The sequence below is a fragment of the Rhipicephalus microplus genome, chromosome 5, assembly GCF_043290135.1.
Source record: "Rhipicephalus microplus isolate Deutch F79 chromosome 5, USDA_Rmic, whole genome shotgun sequence".
Classification (NCBI taxonomy): domain Eukaryota; kingdom Metazoa; phylum Arthropoda; class Arachnida; order Ixodida; family Ixodidae; genus Rhipicephalus; species Rhipicephalus microplus.
The window spans coordinates 84790951-84801376 of NC_134704.1; positions in this window are offsets into that span (position 1 = coordinate 84790951).

Here is a 10426-nt window from a genome sequence, read left to right on the forward strand (position 1 = left end):
TATTTGCCGTACTGTATTCTCAGGCCTTCTGTGTTCAGCCAGCGCTGCTATCTTATTATCTACGGATGCTAAAATAAATCACTGTTTTGGTTTGGGGAAGTTTCGCGCACAGACCATACAATAATCTGGCCCATGAATATCAATGTGGGCGGCATGCATATTTGTGTGCGGTGTCCTGCCGGGAAGTAACCGTTGCGTGACGAAAGCATTTACAGCGGTTCCTCCTTCCGTTGCTCCCTTACAAACTTAAGATGAATACAGTTGCTCCCCCATTCTCGAACAAGTCGGCCATCTTGTTCCGCTTGGTCTTTTCGGAGAGTAACAGTCGGTCTGAAGGAGTAAAAACAGCCGTTGCTCCCATTTTGGCCATTTTTGGCTTAGAGTGTGGTGCTGTGGGCCCGAATAACCAAGCAACAAGGTTGAGACTGGGGTGTATTGGAGGAAATAGAGTGCATGACGAAAGAATAGAAGAAATGATTGCAATAAGGCGCGCTGTCATTGCTTGCTAGTGTACTGTAGACGCATATGTTTATTCTAGAGGGTTCACGTTATTGTGACACCATGTGGAAATGTTGTAGGCCCGTGTGCTCAGATTTGGGTGCACGTTAAAGAACCCCAGGTGGTCCAAATTTCCAGAGCCCTCCACTACGGCGTCTCTCATAATCATATAGTGGTTTTGGGACGTTAAACCCCACATATCAATCAATCAATCACGTTATTGTGACACCATTTCTGATTACAAAAACTTGATATACTGGTGGAATAAGAACCAAACGATACCCACATAACGTAATTACACTGTGACCAAGCTTATAGATGTGTTTCCAGTTGCTTAAGGCAACACAACCAATTTTTTATTAACGCATTTTGTGCGAGCCAGGCATCCTGACTAACTTGTAGCTTTGTCACTCTCATGTCCGACGAGTTTTGGGTACAAATTTCAAAATGATTTCTGGCCACGTGGTTCTATGCATGGTCACGGCAAGCTATAGAAACTGAATGTGATATCGTCTCCACGCGTTTTATTGAGGAGAGTTACATAAGATGTGTTGTCGGGTGTTCTACTTACGACAGTCATCACAAAGTGCACTGTTGGCAATGCCACCGCTATTCCGAAACGTCCTCGTGAAAGCCACTATTAACCTCAATAGACAACGCGTAGCGGCATCTCTTCGGAGGAGTTCACTTGGAATTGAAAAACGAAGCAAGGAGTTATGGTGTGTTTACTTATTTGTTTTTGCTGCTTGTTTGTTTCATATAGTAAGCATACAGAAATCGCAGGTTGCGTTAATTGTGCTGAACGAGTGATATCGCATGCCTCATAAAGCCATCACAGGTTTTAAGTTGTTTCTATGCTGTAACCAATTGGCTTTTCTCCTGCTTCTTTTTACAGGCTCAACTTTCAGTATGGGCGGTACCAGCGCACAAACTCACGGGACGAAGAAAAGAGACGCAAACAAGTGTCTCTTTTTTTCGTCCCGTGAGTTTGTGCGCTGGTACTGTCCATAATGTATTACCAACTAGCCCAACTATTATTCCTGCTTCAACTTGCAGGCCTTCTAAAACTTCTTCCCGGTGTAAGAAAAGCAAGAAACTACCTTCTGAGGAGCTTCAGGTCATAAATATACACCAGCATAAGCATTACGTTTGGTTACCGTTATTATGAACATCTTACAGGGAAAAAATTGCCGTGCATCTGCGTGCTTGACTTCAAAGGTCGTCGAAAGATGGTAGTATTCTTTCTGGAGGAGCTACGTGAGATACGGACGCCATCTGTCAGTAATGTCGGGAAACAAAAGCTTGTGTAAAACACAGAGGTGAAGGCAGGTGCCAGCGCCATATTGTTATAGCTAATCGTAGGAAACATCCGGTTTTTCGGGCATAGTTAGCACAGTGTAAGAAACACTAAATTCCTTGGAAATATGTACCAATGCATTCTCTAATAAAAAAAACACTCCACCTGATGCTTTTGATTTTATGTTGCACGTAAGTTATGTCTGAGATTTGCTTTTTGATCGACAATGTTGAAAAGCATCAACGCAGTCACCAGATCAAGACGGTTGTGCCTTGAGCAAGGGCTTAAACATTAACCAGGTGGCTGAATCCTGTGACGGGCATACAAAAAGAAAGATAGACCAAAATTTCTGCGCTGAGGTATCTCAAGAAAGATTGTTGTCTCTAAAAAAAAATATGAGCAGTAGTTGCTTCGTCACAGCTATTAGTAATGAAAGGCAACTTCGATAGAAGATTGAACCGACAAAATCGCCCCGCCGCGGTGGTCTAGCGGCTAAGGTACTCGGCTGCTGACCCGCAGGTCGCGGGCTCGAATGCCGGCTGCGGCGGCTGCATTTCCGATGGAGGCGGAAATGGTGTAGGCCCGTGTGCAACAGATTTGGGCGCACGTTAAAGAGCCCCAGGTGGTCGAAATCTCCGGAGCCCTCCACTACGGCGTCTCTCATAATCATATGGTGGTTTTGGGACGTTAAACACCACATATCAAATCAAAATTTGGACCGACAAAAAATAGATACGTCTCTAATTCACTAAAGGTACTGCTACAGAGTTTTCCGCACACGCTCGTTAAGCGGAAGATTAAAAAAAATGGCAGTGGCTTAGCTCAGCTCTGCCAGGATATACGTAGCGTTAGCAAAGGTTTAGCTGATTATTCTTAGCTTTCCAGATATCATGCTTACAGCTGGTCCGATGACACAAACACGGTATACGTACTATGTGGCACATGTATATTTATTTTGCCGGGAACTACTTCGGGATCCGATGAGTTAAGCTTCTCCGCTCTACTGCACCGTTGAGCAGCATTTGCACTCTCCTTCTTCATGGCTATACCACAGTGGCAAACGCGAGTCAGAGGCGCTATGAAGCGGCTACAGTGCAGTGTCAGATGGCGACTGCACAGGGAAGGCGAGTGCGTCGGCGTCCATATGTCTACCAAGGCTATGACGGCACTCCTCTGGAAAGCCCACATGAGCGGAGGCGAGTCGTGCGCGGCCGCGGCCGAGTGCGAGGGAGGTGCCGGCTCCAATGCGTGACACCACTGATCGTCTGCGCAGCGCACCGAATTGCGCGCACACCAGCGGCGAGCCGTGCACGACGGCAGCAGAGTATAATTGCGCATGCGCAGACCAGTGCCACGCAAAATTGGCTCAGCGAGGCCAGTGTAGCTAATGCTACAAAAAAAAAAAACGCTCCACTCGAGAGGTGGCAACTCATTTTAAATACTTGATCAGCCCCGTTCCCGTACAATGTAAAAATTTCTGGCGACAAATTCAACTTTCTAGCAGTATTACGTGTGGAAAATCTGCCTAGCTCAGATCACTACAGCTTACGGTGGAAACAGTCAGGGGGTTGGACACATACTGCTTGCTTGGAAAAACGTGCGGCTCGGTTCTGTTTACTAAGATGCGCCTTGGGTGCACAACCCGCGCGGTCCTTATCAAGCAAACTTCGCCCGGTAAACACTGCGCAGGTAGATGCTCCAGCAGAATAAAAATTTTACGGCTACATTGAATATCGCTTAAAGGGTTGGCACATACTTCTAGGCAGTCCGCGTTTGTTTATAGTTCTTTATAGTGATTAATTTCGCACGTATTGTGTATCGTCTTCATTTGAAATCAGTGACGTGCGTGATTCCTGTCCCACAAAGGCGTAGTAGCGAGTATGAAGTTAGTTCGATTGGCTTCGATAGCTACTCACAATCTTTCAAAGCAAATAAATGATAGCCCGAAGATATGGATACAAAAAAGAACAGTTGTTGAGTAATATAGGAATTACTGAGTTAACAAAAATGGAAATGAATACAATAACTTCTACTTGCTACAAATGAAAACTGAGCCCACACTTCCTGAAATAATTGTATGGTGCATTCATGATTAGACGATGGCGTGCCCCGCCTTGGTGGTCTAGTGGCTAAGATACTCCGCTGCTGACCCGCAGGTCGGGAGATCGAGTCTCGGCGGCAGCTGCATTTTCGATGATGGCGGAAATGTTGTAGGCCCGTGTGCTCAGATATGGGTACACGTTAAAGAACCCCGGGTGGTCGAAATTTCCGGAGCCCTCTATTACGGCGTCTCTTATACTCTTATGGTGGTCATGGAATGTTAAACCCCACACATCATTAAATCAACGATGGCCTGAACACGCTCCCGTTCTGCAACTTCTTAATAATATATTATATGTGCTTGTGCATGACATTAGTCGTGTAGGAGTTAGCGAGGCATCACGCATGACAAAAGCATGCGGACATGAAATTAGTTTTTAACCGCTGGTGACCAGTAAGCACGATACCGGTATTGCCAACAACATTCAAATCGTACAGTTTATGAAGAGTGGTAACGAAATAATGGAAGTTCGTCCCACAAGTATAATATGAAAGATCAACAAAAATAACTTTTGTTACCACTCATCGCTTGAACCGACCCCTCCTCTTTCCAGACATACACACTTATTAAAATGTGCTGTTCACTGCATACCTATTTTCGTAGTTCAAGGAAATTCGCTATTCATTCCATAATAGTGTCAATAAAAGTTTCTCAACATTCTTGCTTATTAGGGACGTTGCAGAAGCAAACAGCTTTGTGCTGACCCCCACATATATAAATATTACTGACAGCTGATGCGGCACCCATGCACCTGCATTCTAATCAGACTGCCTTCTTCGAAACAAGACTTCTGAATGCGCAAACTGACATAACATTGAAATTGCTGAACTGTCAGAATGCACCCAGTTTGTGCCTATATTTTGTGCAACCACCATGCTATGATAATGTCAGGCTTCTGTCTCTTGCTTGTTTTAGGTGCGCCAGAAGGGCCGAGCGTGTTAAAGAGGTGATCGAAAACTACGGGCATGGGCTTCAACTGCTCAGATATCAAACATGTCCCCCCCCCCCCTTTTCCAAGAATACCAAGCTTCTGATATTAAATATGTGAAACTAATAAGCAGCTTTGCCAAACTGTTCAAGGAAGTGAAATTAATGCCGCACAAAAAAGAAAAAAGCTACGAAATAATAACAAAAGCATGATAGTATGTCGATATGTAAAGAGACCTCTGGCATGACAACAAAGCATTAGGTTCTCAAAAGACCATGATGATAATTGATGAACCACTTAATATTAGGTCTCCCCTTCAAATGTTGCGTGTAGAAATACCAATTCATTTGATGTAAAATGTTTTGCACGCACCTTGAAAGATTTCAAATTATACCTGCGTTTGATTCTACTGATCAACCAAACATACCCCACAGTTTCATTGGCTTGTGCTGGGTTATGCTAGGTCCAGATTGTATATAAGCACAGCATTTTGGAAAAACGGGAACATAGGCAAGTGACTAGGTTGGTGCTCTGGGCCTGCATACAGTCATACATTAGTATCAGTTCCCACAGTTGTTGTTGATCACGATGTATTTGAATGGATATTTCTGAAATAATCTTGACAGCAAACATATTATATTTGAAACTCTCAGATCGAATGCACACAATAATCATTTTCACAATGAGTGCACTATTAGCAGTTTTAAGAAAAACATCAAAATCACGTAGAATTTTTAATTAGTTTTTTATAAATATGTTTTTCGAAGCACATACATTTTTGTTGATACGAAAATTACGAAAGATAAAAAAGAAGAGAAAGGTTTTTGATTTGCAAAATTGACTTTTTGCGAAGCTCCAGCTGCATTTCTGAGGAACAAGAAAATAAAATTGGACCGCTGGTGACGACACAAAAGAACTGCTTTGGAAAATAAACTTCTTTTTGAGAAGTTTAGGTGCAAGAAAACTCTTTTTAGTTTCCTCAAGCTGAAGAAAAAAAAGTATTGAACGGTTCTGTCGGCCGCGGAAGCCAGTTTGAAGAACCTCGAGGGTTCGGGCCTTACTACAAAAGGAAGGTCTTCCACTCTCTAAAAGGAAAGTTTATATCATATTACTTAATATTTTACTTAAGGCCTTAAAGAAAGTTCGTTATTACAAATGAGTGGCGTCTTATTTCATGTTTTTTTCCCAGTAGCTGCAGAAGTTAGTATAAAGAAATGGACGTGCGTCTAGACCTGAGGATGTTTGAAGTAGTATGAGCATTCTTGTTGAAATTGGTTGGTTCAGAAGTGATGTATCAAATGCTCTAACCCTCATGCATATAAAAAAAGATTCACATATTGACAATATTTGTAGAAGTTTAGGATGTAGGCCATTCCACAGGCAACACTTATTTATTTATTATTTACAGAATACTGCGTGCTCAAATCAAAGTCAATGCAGGAGTGGAAACAAGCACTTGTACAAAAAAAAAACTCACAATCGAACAGTAGTCTATGCGCGCAATATACGCACAATATTATGCTCTCATACAAACTAGTGTACACATAGCGATTTATATTCAACAGCATTTTCACCAAATATATCAGTAGCAATTTGTGAACAGAATAAGTATATTGTACACAAAACTATTTACAGCAATCCATACTTCAATATTACACATAGTAGAGCAATAGGAGAATTACTACGGCAGCACATTCTTCTAAACGGCTGTGATTACTTGTGCGCGTTTTTCCTTTACGTGCACAAGTAAGTTTACACTGGTGGACAGTGTAAAGTACACGTGGTTTAAAAATAGTAAAAAGTAGCATAATATGCTTTAACATTTTGACGGAGCTTAGGAAGTGCAGTGTGTATGTGCAATATAGATGTATATTGTAAAATATATACTGTGTTCCTAATTTATTCACTTGTACTTTGTGTGAAAGTATGAAACGACAGAAAAAAAAAATGGGCGCCAGTCTCAGTAGTTGTGTCCTACCTTGATACTATTAGGCCATAGTTACCTTCCCAATTTAAGCATTCCATATTTCTATTATTTCTTGCCATCGAGACAGTGAATAGTACACAAATATTTTTACTGACAGCGAAACATTGCCATCCGTCAGTTCTTGGTGTCGATTGTAGAAAGAATAGAACAATGACGACCACGTGAGAACTCGTGGCACGCAGCAGAATCTGGCAGCGGGTAGTTGTGGCTGAGACTTACGGAAATAAACATAGTACGTGGGCTGGCTCCGCATGTTCCGGTGGGGTTCTGGGCCGAGCAGCCTGAAAACAGCTACAGTACTCGATACATAAACGTGCCCTCGGCGTAACTTGCTTCACTTGGCATACAACAATCCGGTGCTGTCATCGGTTATACAGCATAGTCACAGCAAAACACTGAAAAACTTTGTTTTATAATGCGTAGTTATTACACTTATTTATAAGTTTATGGCGCAACAATTCATACGCTACATTGCGAAGCAGCCCTATCAACTTGACACTGCTCCGCTGACACGTCAGGTGCTGCGTGGAGCACGCCAGTTCCTTTCGTTCACTACCGCACCGTGACGCCACCGGATCAGTGCACGATTGCTCTACAGGCTTCACAAAGTTGGGTGATCCTTGAGTTTCACCTTTAAAACTTTAACGCAACAGCGATATCCTGTCTGTATTGCGCACTTCAACCCCTTAGAGCATAGTATTTATTGTACGGGATTCCGAGAAGCCTAAATTGTGGATTCCTACAATATAATCGCTAAACTTGAAAGTGCACATGGCTTGTGTAAGTGAAGCATTCGTATATGGCTCCATTGTGTGTAGTAGTTTTGTGTGTGAAATCTTGTCGAAATGCTCCTGTTCACCCGTGCTGGCGCCTCTCGTCTAGAGAGTGATGTCGTTAGCGTAAATAACGCATGATGTAGCCTCGCAGGTGAACCCACTTTCTTGTGCCTCGGATGCACGAGTAGGCGAGAGGCACTGTGGATATTGGTCTGCTTCTTCTTCTTCTTCTTCTTCTTCTTCTTCTTCTTCTTCTTCTTCTTCTTCTTCTTCTTCTTCTTCTTCTTCTTCTTCTTCTTCTTCTTCTTCTTCTTCTTCTTCTTCTCCTTCTTCTTCTTCTTCTCCTTCTTCTTCTTCTTCTTCTTCTTGCCTGCTCAGCAGAGCAACGAGTCCTTAAAGAATGGAGTGAATTGAATGAGATTTGAACCCGGGCCCTCTGTGCGGTTTTCCTGAATATTAGAGTCTGGAGTCGTTCCCACGAAATCCGATCGATAAAGAATACGATACAATTTACAACCCTGCCATACCTGTGGGTTCTATTGCTTCGAAGAGTGCGCATCGAATAGAATGCCACCGTATTCTCTTGGAAAGGGATCGGTTATCAGAGGACTCAGAGAGGTGATTGAACCCGTTAATCTTCTAGCAACGGGTTGTGGAGAACTTCCGATTGCTTTTCCGAATTGGATTTTCTGGGCTTTTTCTCTGGCACGAACTGACTTGATGCAGCGGCTGAAATAGCTCTAATCTCGTTTCCTGCCACCGAAAGAATGTTTGCTTGCATTACACATCACTTTCACTTTTTCTCGGGGGCTCAACGGTACCGAACTAAGCAAGCCTGTGAATTCACGCCTTCTAATTCTGTGCAGCTGTGGGAAAGCTGAGATATATTTACTGTGTACAGATTCATACTCCGAGTCACAGTGTACAAAACGTTTTTCAAAACAAAATGGCAGTTGCTCACTATAGTGAACAACTTCCATAAGAAAGCGAGATATCACAGATTGATGGTGCACGCTGTTTTGGTGGTTTAGCATTAAAACAGGCCAATCAATCTGTGATATCTCGCTTTTTTACAATACGCGCTTTGCCACGTGTCAAAAATCATGTAGAAATAGTGAACTTTGCACTAGGAAGCTGATGTTTTTCCAGCAGAAACGTTACATTGTTTTCTGAGTATTCGTACGATGCAGTGAATTACCATATATCTTTCTTTATCAAATAAATAATGAAACGCCCGCTACGCACTAAGCGTGTCCTGCAGGACTGAAATAAAATTTATTCGATGATTAAAATTTGCTACGAAAATCAGCGAAGCCGAATCAATTGTGATTTAAATCACGATGAACTTGAAGGAACATAAAGACCACTATTCCATGTATCTGAAAAGTCGTCAAGCTGAAACTACCTGCTGCTCATTAGCAAAAGCAGGCCACTTCATGTTAAGAAAAACAAACACTGCCGTGACTTTCTAAGGCTACAGACTGATACACGGTTTGGTTATCCTGGCAACAGAACAATAATTCGTCACTGCGTCTCAGTATGGAGGGATGTCATCATCATCATCATCATCATCATCAACATCATCATCATCCTGACTAAGCCCACTGCAGGACAAAGGCCTCTCCCATGTTTTTTTTTTTGAAAGAAGAAATCTTTATTTGTCGCAAAAATATACACGCATTGTTCCATCAGTTAACCCGGTCCTGTGCTTGCTGCTGCCAATATATACCCGCAAACTTCTTAATCTCGTCTGCCCACCTAACCTTCTGTCTCCCCCTAACCCGCTCCCCTTCTCTGGGAATCCAGTTAGTTACCATTAATGACCAGCGGTTATCTTGTCTACGCGCTACATGCCCGGCCCATGTCCATTTCCTCTTCTTTATTTCAACTATGATATCCTTAACCCCCGTTTGTCCCCTAATCCACTCTGCTCTCTTCTTGTCTCTTAAGGTCACACCTACCATTTTTCTTTCCATTGCTCACTGCGTCGTGCTCAATTTAAGCTGAACCCTCTTTGTAAGTCTCCAGGTTTCTGCTCCATAGCTAAGTACCGGCAAGATACACCTGTTATATACCTTCCTCTTGAGAGATAGTGGCAATCTACCTGTCATAATTTGAGAGTGCTTGCCGAATGTGCTCCACTCCATTCTTATTCTTCTATTTACTTCAATCTCGTGGTTAGGCTCTGCGGTTACTACCTGCCCTAAGTAGACATAGTCTTTTACAACTTCAAGTGCACTATTACCTATCTCGAAGCGCTGCTCCTTTCCGAGATTGTTGTACATTACTTTCGTTTTCTGCAGATTAATTTTAAGACCCGCCTTTCTGCTCTCCTTGTCTAACTCCGTAATCATGAGTTGCAATTCGTCCCCTGAGTTACTCAGCAATGCAATGTCATCGGCGAAGCGCAGGTTACTAAAGTATTCTCCATTAATTCTTATCCCTAACTGTTCCCAGTCTAGGCTTCTGAAAACCTCCTGTAAGCACGTGGTAAATAGCATTGGGGAGATTGTGTCCCCCTGCCTTACACCCTTCTTGATTGGTATTCTGTTGCTTTCTTTATGAAGCACTATGGTAGCAGTTGGTCCCCTGTAGATTTCTTCCAGAATGTTTATATATATTTCATCTACGCCCTGATTCCGCAGTGTCTGCATGACGGCTGATATTTCTACTGAATCAAACGCCTTCTCGTAATCTATGAATGCTATGTATAGTGGTTGGTTATACTCTGAGCATTTTTCTATTACCTGATTGATAGTATGAATGTGGTCAATTTTTGAGTAGCCTGTTCGAAATCCTGCTTGTTCCTTTGGTTGATTGAATTCTAATATTTTCTTTA